Source organism: Palaemon carinicauda, chromosome 2 (genome assembly GCF_036898095.1).
Source record: "Palaemon carinicauda isolate YSFRI2023 chromosome 2, ASM3689809v2, whole genome shotgun sequence".
NCBI lineage: Eukaryota > Metazoa > Arthropoda > Malacostraca > Decapoda > Palaemonidae > Palaemon > Palaemon carinicauda.
In genome coordinates, this window is record NC_090726.1 from 134519693 (window position 1) to 134541407 (window position 21715).

The window sequence follows — 21715 nt, forward strand, 5'->3', positions numbered from 1 at the left end:
CAAGCTGATCCCCCTGCCGGCCCCAGTTCTCTCCCAACAGGTGCAGAAGTCGACTGTCTTCGCTTCATCAAAGAAAGTCAAAGACCTTCATCTCATGATTTTCTCTCCCTAGCCGTGAAGAATTGGGATCTCGAAGAAAAGTTTAGACTTCCTAGAGGAATACAAAACAAAGTCTACCAGAAGGCAATATGAATCATCCTGGAAGAAGTGGGTATCCTTCGTCAAGGCAAAAAACCCTACGGAAATCTCTATAGATTTTTGCATGTCCTTCTTTATTCACCTTCATGGACAAGGTTTAGGAGCCAATACGATTTCCACCTGCAAATCGGCCTTTACTAGACCACTTCTGTACGCCTTCCAAATAGATTTATCCAACGAAATCTTCAATAAACTCCCGAAGGCGTGCGCTAGACTACGTCCAGCACCTCCACCGAGACCCATCACCTGGTCCCTGGATGGATAAGGTGCTCCATTTTGCCTCTAACCTGGACAACGAATTTTGCCCTCTGAAAGACTTGACTCAAAAAGTGATCTTCTTTTTGCTCTCGCCTCGGGAGCCCGAGTCAGTGAAATAGTGGCATTATCAAGAGAAGAGGGCCAGATACAGTTCGCCGACACAGGGGAACTTACCCTCTTCCCCGACCCCACGTTTCTCGCTAAAAACGAACTTCCCACCAAAAGATGGGGCCTTTGGAGAATCTGCCTCCTGAAGGAAGATGTCTCTCTATGCCCAGTGGAGAGCCTTAAGGTCTATCTTCAAAGAACTTCAGACTTTGGCGGAGGACAACTCTTTAAAGGAGAAACTTCGGGTAGTGACCTGTCACTAAAACAACTAAGAGCGAAAATCACCTACTTTATTCGCAGAGGGGATCCTGACAGTACACCCGCAGGTCATGATCCTAGGAAAGTCGCCTCTTCCTTGAACTTTTTCCAAGGAATGGATTTTGAAAGCCTCCGATCCTTCACAGGCTGGAGGTCATCTAGAGTATTCTTCAAACACTATGCGAAGCAGGTGCACGAAATAAAAAGATTCGTGGTAGCAGCAGGTAGTGTGATGAAACCGGCTGTTTAGTGCTGCGTAGAACAGCGAGTTTTTCGGGACTTTAACTCAAACGGGTGCCTGTGTTGACCCTAGTGCAATACATAGTGATTTCAAGGGACACTTTGTGAAGTGACATAGATTCTTACACGTGTGGCACATGTTCTCGGAGATGAAGTGTATAGTGATTTTAAAGACTGGCGTTCCCCCGGGAACTTGTGCTTGAAGGCAAAATATTTTCCCTTTCAGATTCCACATCACTGTCTACTGAAAATCTATGTCTGTTATCCGATATTATTATTGTAAATAATTTTCCATAATTCCATGCTATTTTCAAATAAAATAATTATTTTACTGTATTTACCATACGCGTCTTATTTCGCTCCTATCTTTCATATGAAAATAAATTGCTGTTATAGTTTTATTTGCTCCTATTTCTATGGTTATTTATAATTAATATACCTACTGTCTAATATACACTCACCTAATGGTATAATTTTGTTCCTACACAAATATTTAACCTTCCGATCTGTCTTCGAGACCGGCACGATCTCTTCATCCAGGTGAGTCTATCTTCATCAGGTTACTTCGAGATGTTCCTCTTGTCCAAAACAGGACTTCCCTGCCAGGGGGGCTGGAAGCCAGGTCATTGTAATGCCACTGGTAGTGACATTTAACGGAGATGTCACGGTCTCTACGGTCACCAGACCGCAGGAATATTAGTCGAAGTAGAAGGCACTTGAAATGGGGGAAAAATCCACGATACATTAATTCTCTGGTACACTTCCATCAGGACGACATGGCTTGAGCCCAAAAAACGGATTTTGAGCGAAGCGAAAAATCTATTTTTGGGTGAGATGGCCATGACGCCCTGATGGACCCGCCCAACTGTTCCAGGTCAGCCTGCCAGGCCCCTCCCTGCTATACTGTATCGCGGAGGCTGGTAGAAAGCTGGACTTCGGAATGAGAACGGACGTGACGTCACACAGTATGGCGGACAGCTATGGCCGCTGTTTGTTTACGTTGCGAGTACCGTAACAGTAACGAAGGAGGGTAACTTTGGAGCGGATCCTCAGTTATCTCGCCACCTTTCCCCCTCGAAGCGTAAACGCTATGTGGGGTGCAGATAGCCATGTGGCGTGTTAATGCATGCGTCCCCTGTTGATATATGATATCCTAGAGGGAAACCTTTAGGGTACTCGCGCCAGAAGTTAGAATTTTGTGAAACCTTTAGTTTAATTCTCTGGGAATATCTACTGTAGTCATATATACCCTAAGGAAGCTACTGAAGGAACCTTCCATCAGGACGACATGGCCATCTCACCCAAAAATATATTTTTCGCTTCGCTCAAAATCCGTTTTTCAAGACTGGTAACGGTAATCAGTGAACAATTTATAACTGCTAACATCATAAATTAGTATAAATTAACAATTCACAATGAAACATAGAATACAGTACTGACACTTTCACTGGCATGGAAATTAGAAGAAAGCATTATTAGTGGGATACATGGCAACACTCCCTCCTAGTCTCATGCAGTAGCTGGTGAAAGGTTGTGTCTACATAATTTCTCGTCATGGCATAATGGAGCATGTATGGCTGGATTGGTGCACTGAGAAGGGGTTTTAGCATGGTGGAAAAATCCTTGTGAATGCTATTATCCTACTTGCCATTGCAACCATCGTATGTGTCTACCACTGTACTTTCAGTTGGTCTTTTGAGCTGGTGTAGTACCTGTACAAGCACATGTTTTCTGAACCTCAAATCATAATTTTCCTATCCCTGTCATTTTTTCATTTTCCTTCTTCACAAGCTTTCCATCATTTCCCCTTCTACAAAATACCAAACATCTTTCTTCTATCCCCTCCTTAATAAAAAAAATAATAAATAAAAAATGTCCAATTTTTTATACATAGGCCTAGTATAAAAAATAAAAATACAAACATATAAAAGTAAATCTATTTTTCATAAAAGAGATTTTGACGTAGGAAAAATCTATTTCTGGGCGAGAGACCCGTGCCGCCCAGTGAAATGCTCCTTTAACATCATTTCTAAGGTAAAAACTGCTATGAATTTACCAGAGAAAAATTTGTATAGGAATGCTAGGTTGAACCCAGCTCGCTCACCTTAATAAGGTGTCGCTATAATACTGGGGCGCTGAATAAATCACAACCAGAGGCCTCGCACCATTTAGATATCTCCTGTCAATATCCCCGAACAGCGAGGTGCCGTTCAACATCCTATTACTACTAGCAATCCTACGCCAGTGACGTCACTCCCTATAGCACCCCAGATTGGGGCCCAATTAGGGAGGGACGGGTGGGTTCACTGGGCGGCACGGGTCTCTCGCCCAGAAATAGATTTTTCCTACGTCAAAATCCCTTTTCGGGGCTCCGACCCGTGCCGCCCAGTGAAATCGTACCAGAGAATGGGGACCCAATATGGCTAACTACCTGAAGAGGGAATACAGTAACACAAAAATAACAAAGCTGATGAGTTTAACATAAAAAAGAGGGATGTGGAAACCCGTAAAATTAGATCAACATGTATATGACAGTGATAAATAGACATGGTAAACTATCAATAATGAAACCCGTAGGTAAAATTCAACAGATATGAATAGTGGGAATCCAGCTTGATAATCAAAAATGCAAAATAAAATCAGCTCGGGGATACAAGAACAAGTGAAATCAAAACAATTCGTGAAATTTAACAATTGAATAATAAAATAATACACCATAAGGGTGTATAGTAACAAAACAGGTAGGAACAACAGGTAAGCCAGGCAGGAGGGATAGAAGACAGAGCAAGACGTTGTGATTAGGACTCAGTACCTTCAGGAGGAACTATATTCCCTGCAGCTACTGTGGCAAATCTAAGAGCTTCTAAAGGTTTTAGGTAGTGGCGCTTGAAAACTTTAGAGGACTTCCAACCCGTATATTTTGAGAGCTCATCAAATTTCATATGGTGGAAAAAATTAATTGAGGTAGCCACAGCTCTAATATCATGGACATGTGGGAATGATGCAGGATTAGCTTGTTTAATAAAATAAAGAATTTGTTGTCTGATTCCCTTAAGGGTAATAGTTCCTCCGTGTTCTCTAATAAATAAGGGCCCTGTGGTTGTAGTGGAAGTTCTACCTAAGTAGGATTTCAGGGTGGTAACTGGACACAGGGATGGATCCCGAGGAAGTGGAACAATCTTCCAGGGAGACCACCTGTTTTGGGGGTCTTCATTTTTAGCCAGGAAAACTTTGTTAGGAGAGAGAAGGACCTCACCCGAAGAGAGAAACTCTATATGACCAGGGTCTCTAGATAAGGCTGACAATTCTGAGATTCTGGAGCCCGAGGCGAGGCTCAAAAGAAAAAGTGACTTTCTTAATAATGCCATATAGTTACAGGATTCATTTGGGGTGTCAGAGGCTAGCTTAAGAACATCGTTCAAAAACCAGGAAACTGCGCTAGGGCGAGTTGAAGGTTTCAGTCTGGCACAAGCTCTCGGAATGGATGAGAAATATGAATCCGTTAGATCAATGTCAAAACCAATATGGAAGATCTTTTTCAAGGCTGACCTGATTGTAGTAATGGTATTGGCTGCCAGGCCAGATTCGAAGAGAGTTCTGAAGAATGTCACAGTTAGGTTCATCGTCATTTTCTCAACTTGGGAATCTTTCAAGAACTTAGCTAATTTCTTGACAGCTGAGTCATATTGACGGAAAGTAGATTCCCTTTTGTCAGATTCCAGGAAAATAGTATTCAAAGGATCGATGTTTGCACCTCGTTGGGCTGCGAACTTCATGAAGTCCATAAAGTTAGGGCACTCAGAATCCTTGAGGAAGCGAACACATTGCGAGTTTGCACTGTCTGTGTTAGCACCGGATTGGGAATCCGCCGGGGGCGGAGACCTAGTTCTAGCAACAAGGGGAACCAATTGCTCTTGGGCCAGTTGGGGGCTACGAGAGCCACTTGACCTTTGAAGGATCTGAGTTTGTGCAGAACTTTCAGCATGAGATTCACCGGAGGAAACAGATAAATCGTCTTCCAGGTATTCCAATCTAGAATCATAGAGTCCGTGGCATAAGCCTGAGGGTCCAGGTTGGGGGCTACGTAACAATCTATTTTGCGATTGGAATTCGTCGCAAACAGATCCACCTGGAGATCCGGGACTGGAGATAGTATCCACTGGAAAGATCGATTGTCTAGTGACCATTCCGACTCTAGCGGAGTCGTCCGGGGAAGTGAGTCCTCTACCACATTCCGGACTCCTGCTAGATGGACTGCTGACAGGTGTCACTTGTGCATTGCCGCCATGGAGAAAAACTTCAACATGATGTGGTTTATTTGGGCTGATCTGGAGCCTTCTCTGTTGAGGCAGTGTACTATGACTGCACTGTCGAGAACCAGTCTGATATGGAGATTCCTGGCTGGATTGAGACGTTTTAAAGTGAGGAAGACTGCCATGGCCTCTAGGACGTTGACGTGCATTTGTTGGAAGACCGGTGACCATAACCCTTGGACTTTCTTGTGTTGTAAGGGAACCGACTTGGAAAGATTCTTGATCTTCGTCCAAGGCTGCAGACTTTTTCTCAAGGTTGGGGAAAGGCGAGCACGTCTGTCTCGGCGTATTGCGGTTGCTCTGGAGCGCCACACTCTGTTTATGTCCTTGAGTTTGGACCTCAGGACGATGTCTGTCACGGAGGCGAACTGTAAGGAACCTAGGATCCACTCTCGGCTCCTTCGGAAGGTCAACTTTTCCCTGAAAAATTGTTTTGTATTCCTCGCTATCACCTTCCTTTTGGCTTTGGGGAGGCACAGCATATGGGAGCACAGGTCCCCTTGTAGTCCCAGCCATTGAAACTTGGTCTCCGGGACCAGGCGGGATTTCTCGAGGTTGACTTGGAATCCCAGTTGCCGAAGGAAGGTGAGGACTTTGTTCGTTGCTACGCGGGAAATCTGGGCATTGTCTGACCAGATTAGCTAATCGTCTATATAGGCTACTACCTGTATCCCCTGAGTCCAAAGCTCTTGAATTACTGTCTCTTCTAGTTTGGTGAAGATTCTGGGTGTTATGTTGAGCCCCAATAGCATCACTTTGAATGCATAGGCTTGTTTGCCTGGCTTGAAGCCCAGAAAAGGACGAAAATGCCTTGCTATTGGAACGTGATAGTAGGCATCTGTAAGATCGATGGAGGTGGTGACGGTCCCACGGGGAAGTAAGGTCCGCACCTGCAAGACGGTAAGCATATGGAATTTGTCGCAACGAATGAAGGAATTTAAACGAGACAGGTCCCGGATTAGTCTCCGTTTGTCTGAGCCTTTCTTTGGCACGCCGAACAAGCGTCCTTGAAATCTTAAGCGACGTATGCTTTGGATTGCATTCTTTAGTAGCAGATCTTTTGTGAAGGAACGTAGTTCTTCCGTGGACTGAGACCGGTTGAACCATTTGCAGAGGTTGTCTGAATTGGGAAGATTGGAAGGGCCTCAATCTCTTCCTACCTCGAATTGGGGTACTAGTAGGCTCATATCTCCTCTTTGAAACCAGGCCCCACCTAACCTTGAGGTTTTGGTTGGCTCTAGCTGCCTCGCTAAGGACCGAGTTAACTAAGTCCCCTGGGAAAAGATCTGGGCCCCAGACTGGAGCTTTGATGAGCCTATTAGGTTCGTGCCTAATCGTGGCTTCGGATAGAACGTGTCGTCGACAATGGGTCCTGGCATTTGCAAAATCATAGGCGTCAGCTATAAAGTTTTGCAAAAGTGACTTAGTGAGGACCTTAAGGAGGTCCTCCTCGTTGTAAGTGGCGACGGTCAATTCAGAAAGGGCAACTGAATTAAGGGATCTGCTGAATCTACACCTCGACTCATATTCCAATTTAATGAGAGACTCCGGGAGTTTGAGAAGCCGTTCGCTGAACTGCGTCGAGGCACAGTCCGGGCTCAACTTACCTACCGAGAAGGTAGCTGGGGCGTTCCGCCAACATTCACTGTCTCCCGGAAAGAGAAGGGAGGGTAAGTCGGTCTCCTTGAGGTGAGGTAAAGGCTTCTCTTCCTTGATAGCCTGAAAGACCGTCTCTATGATCTTGGTCGCACATGGGGTAGGGGTCTGGTCGTTGGCCACAAATATAGTATATGAACTTTTGTAGGCCGTAATCATTGTGTTCAAGCAGTCCCACTCATTGAACACGCGGACCAAGACAGACTGTGCCTGTTCTTTAGGAAAATTAACAGTTTCCTTTGGGACCTTATCCAATCGAATCAGAGCCTCTTCCGTGAGGCGAGCGTAGCCGGGGAAGGGGAATTCAAGACCCGGCGGGTAGAATTCATAATCCGCAAGAGGCCGGGTACCAAAATCTTCGAATGACAACATACCCTCCGAGAAGGGGGCATGCAATGCCAACCTCCAAGAGTTATTCTTATTGAAAGGAGGAAGCTTGGAGGCGTCGGGGATGGGGTATTGCTGTTGTGGCGGTGGCAGCCCCGAGCGCATGAGTCCCTGAACAAGGCTCTCCATAGAAGCTATTCTCTCTTGTGATTGCTGCGTATGAGACGATAGTATCGACTCAAAACGAGCAAACATCTTCTCGGAAAAATCCACCGGGTTAGATGATTCCGCCGGGGGGGGGGGGGAACAGATGCCAGAACGGAGGCTACTCCGTGAGAGGTTGAAGGCACAGCAATTGGGTCTTGAGAACCTCTGGTGGAGGAAGATTTAGCCTTCGAAGCTGATGATTTCGAAGACCTGTGGTCTTTGGAAGACTTGTGGGTCGTATATAAAGACTTACGATGAGCCTTCACCTTGGGGATAACAGGCCGGGGACTGAGACCAGTCCTGGTTGTCCCCGGAAAACCTCGAAAAGAAGAGTGTTCTGAAGTAGAAGAGAAAGCCGGGCTAGGGATAGGAATCTTAGCTCGGGAACCATCTGACTCACCTACGTCCCTACCTGCGTCGGGATCGTCAAGAGCCATGGGTTCCACATCGAGGTTGAGGGTAGCGACGTCCTCAGTTAGGGTGCCGCCCGTCTCTTCTTGGTCCGGGGCCAGAAGAAGGGATTCGAACCTCTCGATGATAGGATCCGCCAACTCTTTGGGGACCGCAGCTGAAGTTTTAGCATGGGGGTAGAGACGGGAACACCATTCCACAGAGAGGATATAAGGCTGTTTGGCCTTCACGTTGCGGGCGAACCCGTCAATCCAGATCTTGAGGGTAGCCCGATCTGTATCTTTTTCAAGTTGGGAGCACTGAAAGAGAACAGACTATTAGCGAGGGATATTTGTGCCAAAGAAAAGTGAAGAAGTCCAAGGACTTCGTAGACACGAAGTGAAAGGCATGCGGGAAGTCCAGAGGACTAGTGGCCTTAAAATTAATAATCTTTGAAATTAATCGTAACTCCCTACAAGTCTGTATCAATGAAAATGCACTCACCGAGTCAGATGTTAGAGTGGAGGTCATTGTGTAGCAGACTACACAATTGTCTGGATGCCAAACAGCTAAGTCATCCACTTGGACAGAACAGTGGGCGTGTGAACGACACACGTCATGGCCGCAGGGTTGATAGATGACAGCGGCACATGCCGTCATTGCACAGCGTACAGTCTGTAAAATAAAAGATACATGAGTATCTCAAAGGAAAGCAAATTAGGGGCCCGGAGGCCCAGATGCTTAAAATATAAATATATATATCAATATCATGATAAAAATGTTTTATATATATTCATCAAGAATCTTGAATGAAAGCAAATAGGGGCTCGGGGGCCCCGGGTGCGTAAATTATATCAATATCATGATAAAAGATTTATATATCAATATCATGATAAAAATGTTTTATGTATATACATCAGGAACCCTGAATGAAAGCAAATAGGGGCTTGGGGGCCCCGGATGCTTAAATTATAGCAATATCATGATAAAAGATTTACATATCAATATCATGATAAAAATGTTTTTTCTGGGCTCAACCTGTGCCGGCCAGTGAAATGCTCCTATAGCACCATTTCTAAGGAATATAACTGCTAAAATATTACCAGAGAAAAAATGTATAGGAATGCTAGGTTGAACTAGCTCGCTCACCTATTGGTGTCGGTATAATCTAGGGCGTAACAGACCAGAGGTCTCGTACCATTTACATATCTTCTCTTCAAAATCCCTCAATAGTGAGGTGCGGTTCAACCTCCCCTGCCGCGCAGACTAGTACTACTAACTCTACCCACGCTTGTCCAGCACTCCTTTTTAGCACCAGTTACGAATAAGTTGGTTGTGTTTACCTCGGTGTATTTTTGGATTACTTAACCTTTTCTACGCATCGATGGCGGAATCTCAAGTTACTCCATCGAAGTTAAGTACTTTATCCATGAGTTTTAAGCGTGAATGGGCAGTGTAGCCTTTGTTTTATTAATTCAGAAGTGATTTATAGTGAATAGCCTTCCCGTTCTAACCGTTCATGGTTCCACGGTCCTGCCCTTTCTCGCTAGTTCGTTCGTTATTACTTTCATCATTGCTATTCGTTCGAACTTTTTAGAAGAATTTTCCTTTACACCGATTATATGCTTTCACTTAGCGTATCATTATTATTATACTATGGTATCAGTGTTAAGTATCATTAAGGCTTTCTGTTATGTTGGCATGCCTGCCTTCGTTCATGTTAGTGGATAGCGTTCCCGCGGGGAACTGTTTTGCTTTTTTTTTCCAGGAGCATTTCACTTTGATGTTATAAGGACTATCAGTTTTATTTACGCTCCACATAGTTTTACGTTTTGGTTCGAGTGGGACTCTCTCGTAGCTCTTTATTTGTGTTACTGTTCGGTATCTACCCGCTTCAGTAGTAAGGTTGGTACCCTTGTTTTCCATCTTCCAAGATGGCGTCATGTTTCCTCCCTTGCCACTCGCTCGAGTCCCTCTCTTGCCATATTAACTTTGCATGCCTAGCCTTGTTTACGTGATTACGCTTTTATTCATTATTTTCTTTTAAGTATTTATAACAGTTCATATTGTTTTTATTGTTACACTCCGTTATGATCATATTTTGGGATTTTCAATGTTGTGTTGAGGGGATCTCCAGTTGGTAGCCCTGCCTACCACCACCTGTCCACGTGATTCCCCTGTACCCCCCCCCCCCCACCCCTCCCAGAGCACGTCTCTCCTCTTACTCGATGGTTGTTGGCTATGACATACGGGCCGAGTATGCTTGTTCCTCAGTCTTCCCTCAACATTCCGACATATTGAGGACCGAGATTATCTCACAGGGTGCTACATAGTCTCATTCATCCCGGGCGGTTCTCGTCTCCCCCCTCCCGTCGTCTCGATTGGCCATCAGTCGGGGGAGAGGGAGGTCCGGGACCGCCGGGGACTATATCACGTAACCTATCAATGTGATTGGGCAATATACCTATGCCTTCTTGGTATGGCTTTTGCTTTTAGCTTAATGTAATTAGGAATGAGACCTTATCTATATGTTAGGAGTGTCCCCATCATACGGTACCTCCTGCCATTATCGCTCGTAGTAGGATATTATTAACCTTCATCATAGCATTCTACACGAATCATTACCTTCGTCCCGGTACGTCCGGTAGTCTCGTTGGTGGATCCCTTGGCTCCTCCAGCATTCTCCCACCGTACCCTCCCGTCATCAGACATTGGGACCTCCGGGCTTACAATACTGCCGGATCTGATGACACTGACACAGTTTATGATTCCTACTCTCCCTACGGGAACCCTATACTCTCACGGACGTTAATGTTTAAGATCATAATCGGAGTTTTTTATTATATGTATTTTAAGGATGTAACTTTAAGTTTACTCTAGTTTACTTTAAGTTTACTTTAAGTATTTCTGTTCCCGGTCCCCGGGACTATTATTTATTACTATTCAATCCCTTATTTTTACATCCTTTTCTCATCCCCGGCTCTTCCGGGTTCCTCTTGGAATAGTCTCAGGTTCTCTGCATGTTTAGTCTAAGACTATGCATTTTACTTTAATTTCAAGGTCCGGATCCTCCGGGGCCCCTTCTAGAGATATTAAGTAGGTGTTCATAGACTATTCCTTTTTACAGGTGGTCCGCTGTCGGATGACAGCCTGCGTGGCTGTCCTTCAACAGCCCTGCGGACATGAGGTCTGTAGATCTCACGCCGACTGTGGGATTCAAATGGATGACCTGATAGTTTGGCACCCCGACAACTGCCTTGTCTGTTACGACCTTGTCACCACCCTCTCTTCGGAATCAGTGAGTCCTCTATAGGTCGTTTTTTCTACTTGCATTCCTCTTGCTTTATACAATGAACCTTTGGTTTTCATTTCCCAGCTCCGTCTCCCAGGTTTGCTAACCTTATCCCCGTTCTTTCAGAGTTCCCAAGCAGCTAAGACCACAGCAAGAGCTACATTGAAAGTTTGGGTAGGCGGCTTCGCCCGTAACGTTAAGGCCAAGAAGCCTTACGTCCTTTCCGAAGATTACTGCAACCTGATCTATCCCAATGCAAAATCTTCGGCAGCAGTGCCCAAAGAAGTGGCAGCCCCTATTATTGCCGACATTGTAGCAACCCTGGACCTTGCTCTCGATCAGGATACTGACCTCGGTGACGACCCCGACCCCATTGAGGACAATGTTGCGGCTCTGAATTTGGACCTAGAACCCATGGTTTTGGACGAACCGGAGACAGGTAAGGAGGTAGGTGAGGCAGGTGGGTCCGGCGCTAAGATCCCTCTTCTTAGCCCCTCTTTTTCTTCAGCATCTAATTCTTCTTCCTTTCTAGGTTTTGATGCGAACCGTGAATCTACCCCGAGATCACACCCGGTTCCTCCCAAGGTTAAGTCTCAGAAGAGACCCTTAGTTAGGACTCGAAAGAATCCCACACTACCCAAAACAACCAAGCCAAAGAAGGCTTCCCTCCCCGGAGCCCCAAGTGGCTTAGCTAGCATCTCCTCTACTTCTCAGGACCCGGGAGTGCAGCCATCCCCCTCAGTTTCCCCCGGCCAACCTCGACCCGGTGGCTCTCACCAATATGATGTCAAGGGTTGTCTCAGAGCAGATTAGCTCAATGCTTTCTGCCGTTACCAGGAGACTGGACACCTTAGAAGGAGGACTGCCTCAACAACAGCAGTTCCACATCCCGGACGCCTTAAAACTCCCGCCTTTTACTAAAAATAACCCGTGGAAAATGGCGCTCCACTGCCCCTTCACTGACGGGATGTTGACCATTGAAGGCTTTGGAACCCGGCCCATTGAAGACTTTGAATTCTTCCCTCCCGGCCTTCAATTCCCCTTCCCCGGCTTCGCCCGGCTTACGGAAGAAGCTCTTGTCCGGCTAGATAAGGTCCCTAAGGAGACCGTTATCTTCCCAAAAGAACAGGCTCAGTCTGTTTGGGTTAGAACCCTGAACGAGTGGGGTTGCACGAACAACATGCTGACTCCCCACAAGAGCACATACACTGTTTCTTGTGGACGAGCAGACCCCTACTCCTTGCGTCACCAAGATGGTGGACTTAGCTCTTCAGGCAGTGGCCGAAGACAAACCTTTGCCCCAGCTTCGGGAGACAGACCCTACATCTCTTCTGCTCCCATCAGATAATGAATGTTGGCTTAACATTCAGTCAACATTTACCTCTGGTAAGCTATCTGCTGATTGTGCGTCGACGCAATTTAGCGAACGACTTCCAAGACTCCCCGAAACCTTAATTCGACCCGAGTTCGAGTCCCGGTCTAGGTTTAGCAGGAGCCTAAACGTCTCGACGATGGCGGAGATGTTTTCCCTCAACTTCGATGAGGAACACGCCTTTAAGGTCATGACAAAGGCCACCCAACAATCCCTGTTAGCGGATTGCTATGACTTCTTGGTAGCCAGAAGACGTTGCCGTAGGCATGTTTTATCAGAGGCTACTATCCGCCATGAGCCGAATAAGCTCATTAAAGCCTCCGCTTGGGGTCCGGACCTGTTCCCGGAGGACATGTTCAACTCAGTGTTAAGCGAAGCTGCCAGAGTGTACCAGAGCCTCAAGGTCCGTTGGGGTCTCACTCCCAAACGGAAGTTCGAACAGTCGAACGTTCACTCCCGGGGCAGGAAAAGGCTACGTCCTTATAGCTCTGCCCAGTTCCGCCAACCTCTCCAGGTAGTCCAGCCGGTCCCGGTTGCTCAGACCATCCAACCCTCCACCTCCAAGCCTCAGCCCCAAGAGGAATATGTTCTCGTCCCTAAAAGCCTAGTGGCTTCGAGTTCGTTCACCTCCCCGGCTTATAACTCTGCCTATGAGTCCCGGGGTTCCTCTCAAGGATACCAGCGAGGCAGGGGCCTTGGTTCAAGAGGTTCCTTTCAGAACAGAGGCAAGGGGAGATATTTCTCCCGTGGAAAGGGATCACGCGGAGGCCGTGGCGGAAAATCTTCCAACTACTGAGAATCTTCAGGTAGGAGGGAGACTTTATGCGTTCAGGAGTCGCTGGAGGTTCAGTCCTTGGGCCTTCAGCATAATTTCCAAGGGCCTGGGGTGGAGTTGGATAGAAGGGCCTCCTCCACCGAACAAATTCCATCAACTCCCGACACCGGATCTGATCCTGTTTACCCAGGATCTCTTGCGCAAGAACGCGATCAAAGAAACAAAACATCTGAAGTTTCAAGGTCGCTTATTCAGCGTCCCGAAAAAAGACTCAGACAGCCGGAGAGTCATCCTCGATCTTTCCCGGCTAAACTTGTCCATTCAATGCGACAAGTTTCACATGCTTACCGTCTCGCAGGTACGGACCTTACTTCCCCGTGGGGCCGTCACCACCTCCATCGATCTTACCGATGCTTACTATCACGTTCCAATAGCGAGACATTTCCGCCCATTCCTAGGATTCAGACTAGGCGACAAGGCTTACACGTTCAAAGTGATGCCTTTCGGGCTCAACATCGCGCCCAGAATTTTCACGAAACTGGCGGAATCAGTCATTCAAGAACTTCGAACCCAAGTGGTCCAAGTCGTCACATATCTGGACGATTGGCTAATCTGGTCAGACAACGTCGAGGATTGTCTCAAAACGACAAACAAAGTGATCCAGTATCTACAGTCTCTGGGATTCCAAATAAATTTCAGAAAGTCATGCCTAACACCAGAGACCAAGTTTCAGTGGCTGGGATTACAGTGGGACCTATGCTCTCACACCCTATGTCTTCCCAGGTCCAAGAGAATAGAGATTGCGAAGAATACCAAACGCTTTCTCGGGGAAAAGATAACATCCAGAAGGAATCAAGAAAAGATCCTAGGATCCCTACAATTCGCTTCAGTGACAGACCTTCTTCTGAAAGCGAAACTGAAGGACATAAACTGGGTTTGGCGCTCCAGAGCGAACAACAAATTTCGAGACAAGAAGACCCATCTTCCTCCCATTCTTCGGAAGAGGCTTCTCCCATGGACGACCACCAAGAGCCTGTCGAAATCGGTCCCGCTACGGTACCCTCCTCCAAAGATAGTCATCCACACGGATGCCTCCCTATCAGGTTGGGGAGGTTATTCCCAACACAGGAAGATTCAGGGCCTTTGGTCCACAATGTTCCAACAGTTCCACATAAACGTCCTAGAAGCCATGGCGGTCTTACTAACTTTAAAACGTCTTTCCCCGGCCAAGAAGCAGCACCTGAGACTAGTTCTCGACAACGAAGTTATAGTCCGTTGCCAAAACAGAGGGGGCTCCAAGTCAGGCACCGTCAACCATGTGATGGTAGCAATCTTTTCCCTAGCAGCCTCAAACCACTGGCACCTATCAGCTATCCATCTGGCTGGAGTTCGGAACGTTGTGGCAGACGCACTCTCAAGGACGACCCCGTTGGAGTCAGAATGGTCACTAGATCGAAAATCGTTTCAGTGGATCCTCTCCCAGGTGCCGGACCTCCAGGTAGATCTCTTCGCGACGGAGTCCAACCACAAACTGAAATGTTATGTGGCCCCCAACCTGGACCCTCGGGCTTACGCCACAGATGCCATGTCTCAGAACTGGAACACCTGGGAAAGGATTTATCTTTTCCCACCGGTGAACCTATTGATGAAGGTGCTGGACAAACTTCGAACCTTCAAAGGTCAAGTAGCCCTGGTGGCCCCCAATTGGCCCAAGAGCAATTGGTTTCCTCTTTTACTGGAGCTGAGTCTCCACCCTCGCCAGATTCCTAACCCGACTTCAACCCAAATAGTACAAACGCGCACTGTGTTCGCTTCCTCAAACATTCGGAACGCCCTAACTTTATGGACTTCATGAAGTTTGCGGCCCACAAAGGGGCTAACATAGATCCCCAGAATACTTTATTCTTAGAATCGGATAAGAGAGACTCCACTCTTCGTCAATATGACTCAGCGGTCAAAAAACTAGCAAAGTTTTTGAAGGATTCTAATATTGTCTTTATGACATTAAACCTAACGGTTACCTTTTTCAGAACCTTGTTTGAGTCAGGTTTGGCAGCTAACACTATTACTACCATTAAGTCTGCCTTGAAGAAAATTTTCCTGGTCGGGTTTAATATAGATCTAACAGACTCATTGCTAGCTTCAATTCCAAGAGCTTGTGCCAGACTGAAACCATCCATTCGTCCTAACTCGGTTTCCTGGTTTCTCAATGATGTCCTCAAACTGGCGTCAGAAACCATCAACGACTCATGTGAGTATATACCTCTACTCAGAAAAACTCTATTCCTTGTGAGTTTAGCATCCAGCGCTAGAATTTCGGAATTGGCGGCCTTGTCAAGAGATCCAGGCCACATCGAGTTCCTTCCATCAGGAGAAGTTCTCCTCTCCCCAGACAAGGTCTTCTTGGCCAAAAATGAAGACCCTCAGAACAGATGGTCCTCCTGGAAAATTATCCCGCTCCTTCAGGATCCTTCCCTGTGTCCTGTTACCACTCTAAAGTCCTTTCTATCGAGGACTTCCTATAAGACCTCAGGACCCTTGTTCGTCAGAGAGCAGGGAGGGACTATAACTTTAAAAGGGATCAGGCAACAGATTTTGTATTTTATCAAACAGGCTAATCCTGAGTCTTTCCCTCACGTCCATGACATACGGGCGGTAGCAACCTCAATAATTTTTTTCCATCACATGAACTTTGCAGATCTTACTAAATATACCGGATGGAAATCCCCGTCAGTGTTCAGGCGGCACTATCTTAAACATCTAGAGGCCCTTCAACTCGCTACCGTAGCCGCAGGGAGCGTAGTATCCCCCGAACAAATTAATTCCTAATTAATTACTGAATTTACTATGTCTGCCATTCTTCTTCCTCTTACCTGCCTCACTTACAGTTCCTACCTGAGTTCAGTTTGTTATGTCACACCCATGGGTGTCCCCATGTCTTAGATATTGTTTATCTCTATTATTAATTGTCATATTTACATTTTGTCCTGCGAACTGTATTTCTTTTATGTCCAGTTTTATATGGTATTATCTAAGATATTCTGACCTCAGATCATATTTTGATTTCAAGTTTTACTTTTACATCTTGCCATCCCTTCCTGGGATATTATATCCTGTCAGTTTTTGATGTTATAAAAGACTATCGTCTACTACTACAACTCTTAATTATACTACTGTTATGTATGTTGATTTTAATTCGTTCCCTTATATTTATGAAGTTTGGGTTCGTTTCTCTGGTACTATTTCACTGGCCGGCACAGGTTGAGCCCAGAAAAGGGATTTTGACGAAGAAAAAATCTATTTCTGGGCGAGAGACCTGTGCCGCCCAGTGAACCCCCCCTAGTTGTCCCCCCCCCCCCCCCCCCCCCTGATCAGACCCCAAACTTAGGGGTGCTATAAGGAGTGCTGGGCAAGCGTGGGTAGAGTTAGTAGTACTAGTCTGCGCGGCAGGGGAGGTTGAACCGCACCTCACTATTGAGGGATTTTGAAGAGGAGATATCTAAATGGTACGAGACCTCTGGTCTGTTACGCCCTAGATTATACCGACACCAATAGGTGAGCGAGCTAGTTCAACCTAGCATTCCTATACATTTTTTCTCTGGTAATATTTTAGCAGTTATATTCCTTAGAAATGGTGCTATAGGAGCATTTCACTGGGCGGCACAGGTCTCTCGCCCAGAAATAGATTTTTCCTTCGTCAAAATCCCTTATATATATACATAAGGAATCCTGAATGAAAGCAAATAGGGGCTCGGGGGCCCCGGGTGCTTAAATGATATCAATATCATGATAAAAGATTTATATATCAATATCATGATAAAAATGTTTTATATATATACATCAGGAATCCTGAATGAAAGCAAATAGGGGCTCGGGGGCCCCGGGTGCTTAAATGATATCAATATCATGATAGAAAATTTATATATCAATATCATGATAAAAATGTTTTATATACGTACAGTCTGTAAGATAAAAGATACATGAGTATCTTAAAGGAAAGCAAATTAGGGGCCCGGAGGCCCCGGAGCTTAAATATCTATATATATGTCAATATCATGATAAAATTTTTTTATATATAGCCATTAAGTATATTGAATGTAAGCAAATTCGGGACCCCGGGGGGTCCGGAGTGCTTAAATACTGTATATCAATATTAAAATAACAGATCTATTTTGATTGTAAAAAGAATTAAAATTAAGTCAGACCGTAACCGTGATCATATCAAAAGAGGGTCGAGAACTAGGATCGTATATATAATATATATATGTGACTAATATATAAAGTTAATCCAAGTAATAATGAGTAACGTTGGCTCCGGAGGCGCAACTAAACAACTCGACCGGATGGTAATGTATAAAAGCTACTTCCGGGGATCCCGTAATGAAAGTCTTTATATACTGTATATATATATCTATATGAAGTCCGTGAGGTGCGGGACACTATAGAGGGGGAAGGGATCTTTAATGGGTCCGTGAAGTGCGGGACCGAGAGGGAGTAGCACGTACAAAAGTTAATAAATAATATAACATGACAAGGTACCACGGACCGAGCAGAAAACTTCCCGCCGATCATTGGCCAAACGAGCGACGGAAAGAAAACGACTACGACCGGGTAGAGTAGTACAAAAGAGTAAGTAATGTACGTTAATGTATAATTATAGCAAGCCTCACAGATCAACGGGAACCGCCCGTGCAAAGAAAGCGAATGCCCCCGGGAGGGGAACATAACGCAATAAAGTGACTCTAACTCGATCGGGAGAGAGAGAGGGCGGTAACCCTGGGGTGGGGTATCAGGCGGGAGGGAGGCTAGGAGTGGGGCGATAGCAGGTATACCAACCTGCCAGACCCACGATTGATATGATCACGCGGAAAGACTAATAACACTATAAAAAACATAACACATGGTAAAATAAGATAGGAAGGCATGCTGGATGATAATAATAATAAAATTAACTATACATCAATCGTAAAACAAACAAGGGAGCGAACCTGAGACAGGAGAAAACCCAAGCCTGACAGCGCTGCGGCAGGGCTACCAACATAACAGAGAAGTGCTAACAAAATGAAAAACTAATACCTGACTCATGAAAGACCCTCGAGCTAATGCAAGAAAACGAATGACGTTAAAATGATAAGCAAGTCCGTGGCGTGCGAACGTAAATAATCCAAGTAATAATATTAGTGGAATAGAAACGCCCGAAAGCGACCAGGCATGCCAACCTACCGATAATACGCACACGTATATGTAATAACTGTTATCGTAATAACAGGACATCAATATAAAAATTTAATACGGTGTGTGAACCGTGGATACCAATAAAGTTCATAACGAGAAACAATCAGTATGGAGGACTCCTTGAAAAGCGTTAAGAAGGAAACGAGAGAGAGATAGGAGGGAGCCGAGCGCCATGAAAGACCCACGCGGGGTTGTAAAAAATAAAACTGTTATAATATAAGCAAAAATGGGCAAGGCCCCCTCCAAAATCTCAAAACTCATAGATCTGGTACTTAACTTAGATGGAGTGACATTGGAGTCCGACATCTTGAAGTAAATCCAGAAAAAACCAGCGAAATTCACACACTAAGGCAAAATAAGTGCTATGAAAAAGGAGTGACGTCACTGGCGTGGGATTGCTAGTAGTAGTAGGATGTTGAACGGCACCTCGCTGTTCGGGGATATTGACAGGAGATATCTAAATGGTGCGAGGCCTCTGGTTGTGATCTATTCAGTGCCCCAGTATTATACCAACACCTTATTAAGGTGAGCGAGCTGGGTTCAACCTAGCATTCCTATACAAATTTTTCTCTGATAAATTCATAGAAGTTTTTACCTTAGAAATGATGTTAAAGGAGCATTTCACTGGGCGGCACGGGTCGGAGCCCAGAAAGACATATCTCAACTCATATCAAACATCTGAAGCAAATTAATATGAGACTTGCAGATAGTATTTCATTACACCTGAAAAAAATTTGCGCATCATGTGATAGTCTTGTTCGTACAGTACTTATTCATAAAAGATGTCCATTAAATGCGCAATTTTTGCTCGAAGGCTGATTTAATACTCGTAACGCCAATCAAATTTGTATGCGTGTATCCCAGTTTACTTGTATTTAAAGCTGCTTGTAAACCGAAGTACAGTATTACTATACTTTAGGCCTCTCTCCACAAAGAACTCATTCAGATAAAAAAAATTGCAAGCCTTTCGTTAACGCATCTAGTTTTCAAGAAATACACACAAGTTAAAATTCTAAATTGGGCTAGCCTCACTGCCAAGCAAAATTTGAACATTTAGCTTAAATATTTATTTATTTATTTTAAATATTCAAGCCATAATAAAAGTACTTTATAAAAAGGTGGACATAATCAACTACTACCTTGGAACTCAATGGTCAAAGAAGCAGAAAGGTAGTAGAATTAGAGGAAATAACACATGAAGAAAACCGAACCACTAGGCAAAACTTAAGAAATTAGAAAGCGTTCTCAGTCTTCTCTGGATTTACCTGAACTAAATGCAAATTGCAAAAGTGTTACCAAATGTTAATTGTTTTACATTTGTAATAAAGGCAGTCAACTAGCAGCGGACATAACTTCAAAAGATGAGGATATGTGAGTGAACAATATTTCTTCACACACAAACACAACACTGCGGCCGCTGGGTGAATACGTTTACATTACACAATGCCAGGAAAAATTTGAAGTGCATAGATTTATTATTTCAAAATTTTTTCTTTTAGACACCAGTCAACAGTAAACTGAAGAGTAGGAGGTTAATATGTCATATCATCGGCTAGTTAGGGGCCATCAACCACCAGAAGCAGGGTATTCCTGAGAGGGGGAGGTATTTTTGCAAGGAAAGAGTAGACATTGATTCAGCTTCAAATGAAAGCAATATGAACATCAGGGGAGTTTCAGGAAAATAATTCTTGCTATAAATAGCTCTAGCAGTCAGATAATTTTATCAACTGTTTACATACTTTGCATACAGTATTTTCTTTTTTGCCTCCCTGCAGGCTATTCTAAGAAAGTTTTCATGAATATACTGGCAAGTTGTCAACAGTTTCTTTTGTAATTTAATGTGGTTCCCCTGAAGATTTAGGATCTTAACTCAATGAGTATATCAAACAATATGATAAACTATTACAATAAATAATATTTCTTTTTAAAAGATATAGAATAGACAGAACTACACCTGAAAATGTATTATGTTAATAAAGTTTTTCTATATTGTATTTGTCTCTTACATCCTGTTAAGTAGTTAAATAGTAAAGTCAGCAAATAAGAATGTGAACCAAATAAATTAAAGCAAATCTTTCTAAACAGTATACTGTATCTCGGCTACTATGCATAACTTATCAAACTAGCAGAACTAAATTATATACAGTACAGGTAATTTATAAGATAAAGCATAAATAAATCAATTATATAAATAAAAAAAAATAGGTAAATCCAAGCTTACATCATGGATCACCTCGCTTAGCTTACATGACTTCTTACCTAAGCTTGGCCGGTAGCAGTACCAAGGTGTTGAATAAGGTTTTGTATTAAAGAACAGAATGTGATACAAAAGTAATGGATGAAATAGCCTTTGGTAATATGATATTTTTCATCAATTATTCTGATACTCAGTATATTTTCTCTCTTTTTTCAGTTATCCTCAAATTCTTCCCTGTAGGCTACTGAACTCTTCAAAGACTGTGTTCATGAATACAGTGGCAAGTTATCAGCAATTTCTTTTGCAATTTATCATGGTTCCCCACGAGAGATATAAGATCTTAATTCAATGGATATAAACAATGTGATAACATTACAATCTAACTTTGTTTGTTATAGAAACTAGAATGTACAGAATTATATATAAAATTATATATATGTTAATAAAATTTCATATTACTGTATGCATTAGTTGTCTCTTACATCCTGTTCAGTAGTATAGTCAGCAGGTAAAAATGAGAATGATAAATGAAGAAAAAAAGTAAGATAAACCAAAGAAATTAGAGCAAATCTTTTTAAAACTACAAATTTTTAAACGGATTTTGAGCGAAGCGAAAAATCAATTTTTGGGTGAGATAGCCATGGCGTCCTGATGGAAGGTTCCTTTTTGGTAGCTTCCTTGGGTATATAACTACTAGATATTCCCAGAGAATTTAACCACAGGTTATCACAGAATTCTAACTTCTGGAGCGAGTATCCTAAAGGTTTCCCTTTAAGACATCGTATATCAACAGGGGACGCATGTATTAACGCGCCACATAGCTATCTGCACCCTACATAGAGTTAACACTTCGATGTGTAGGGGCGGAGAATAGCTGGGGAGCCGTTCC

General features: G+C 44.2%; 1 protein-coding gene across 1 annotated transcript in view; it reads left to right on the top strand.

Annotated features, from left to right (window-relative positions):
• LOC137627228 (general transcription factor 3C polypeptide 4-like) overlaps positions 1–21289 on the top strand; it is a 386672-nt gene extending 365383 nt beyond the window's left edge. The window contains exon 14 of the mRNA XM_068358312.1: positions 21043–21289. The gene's annotated coding sequence lies outside the window, so the exon portion shown is untranslated. The remainder of the gene's footprint in view (positions 1–21042) is intronic.
• Positions 21290–21715: the final 426 nt, after the last annotated feature.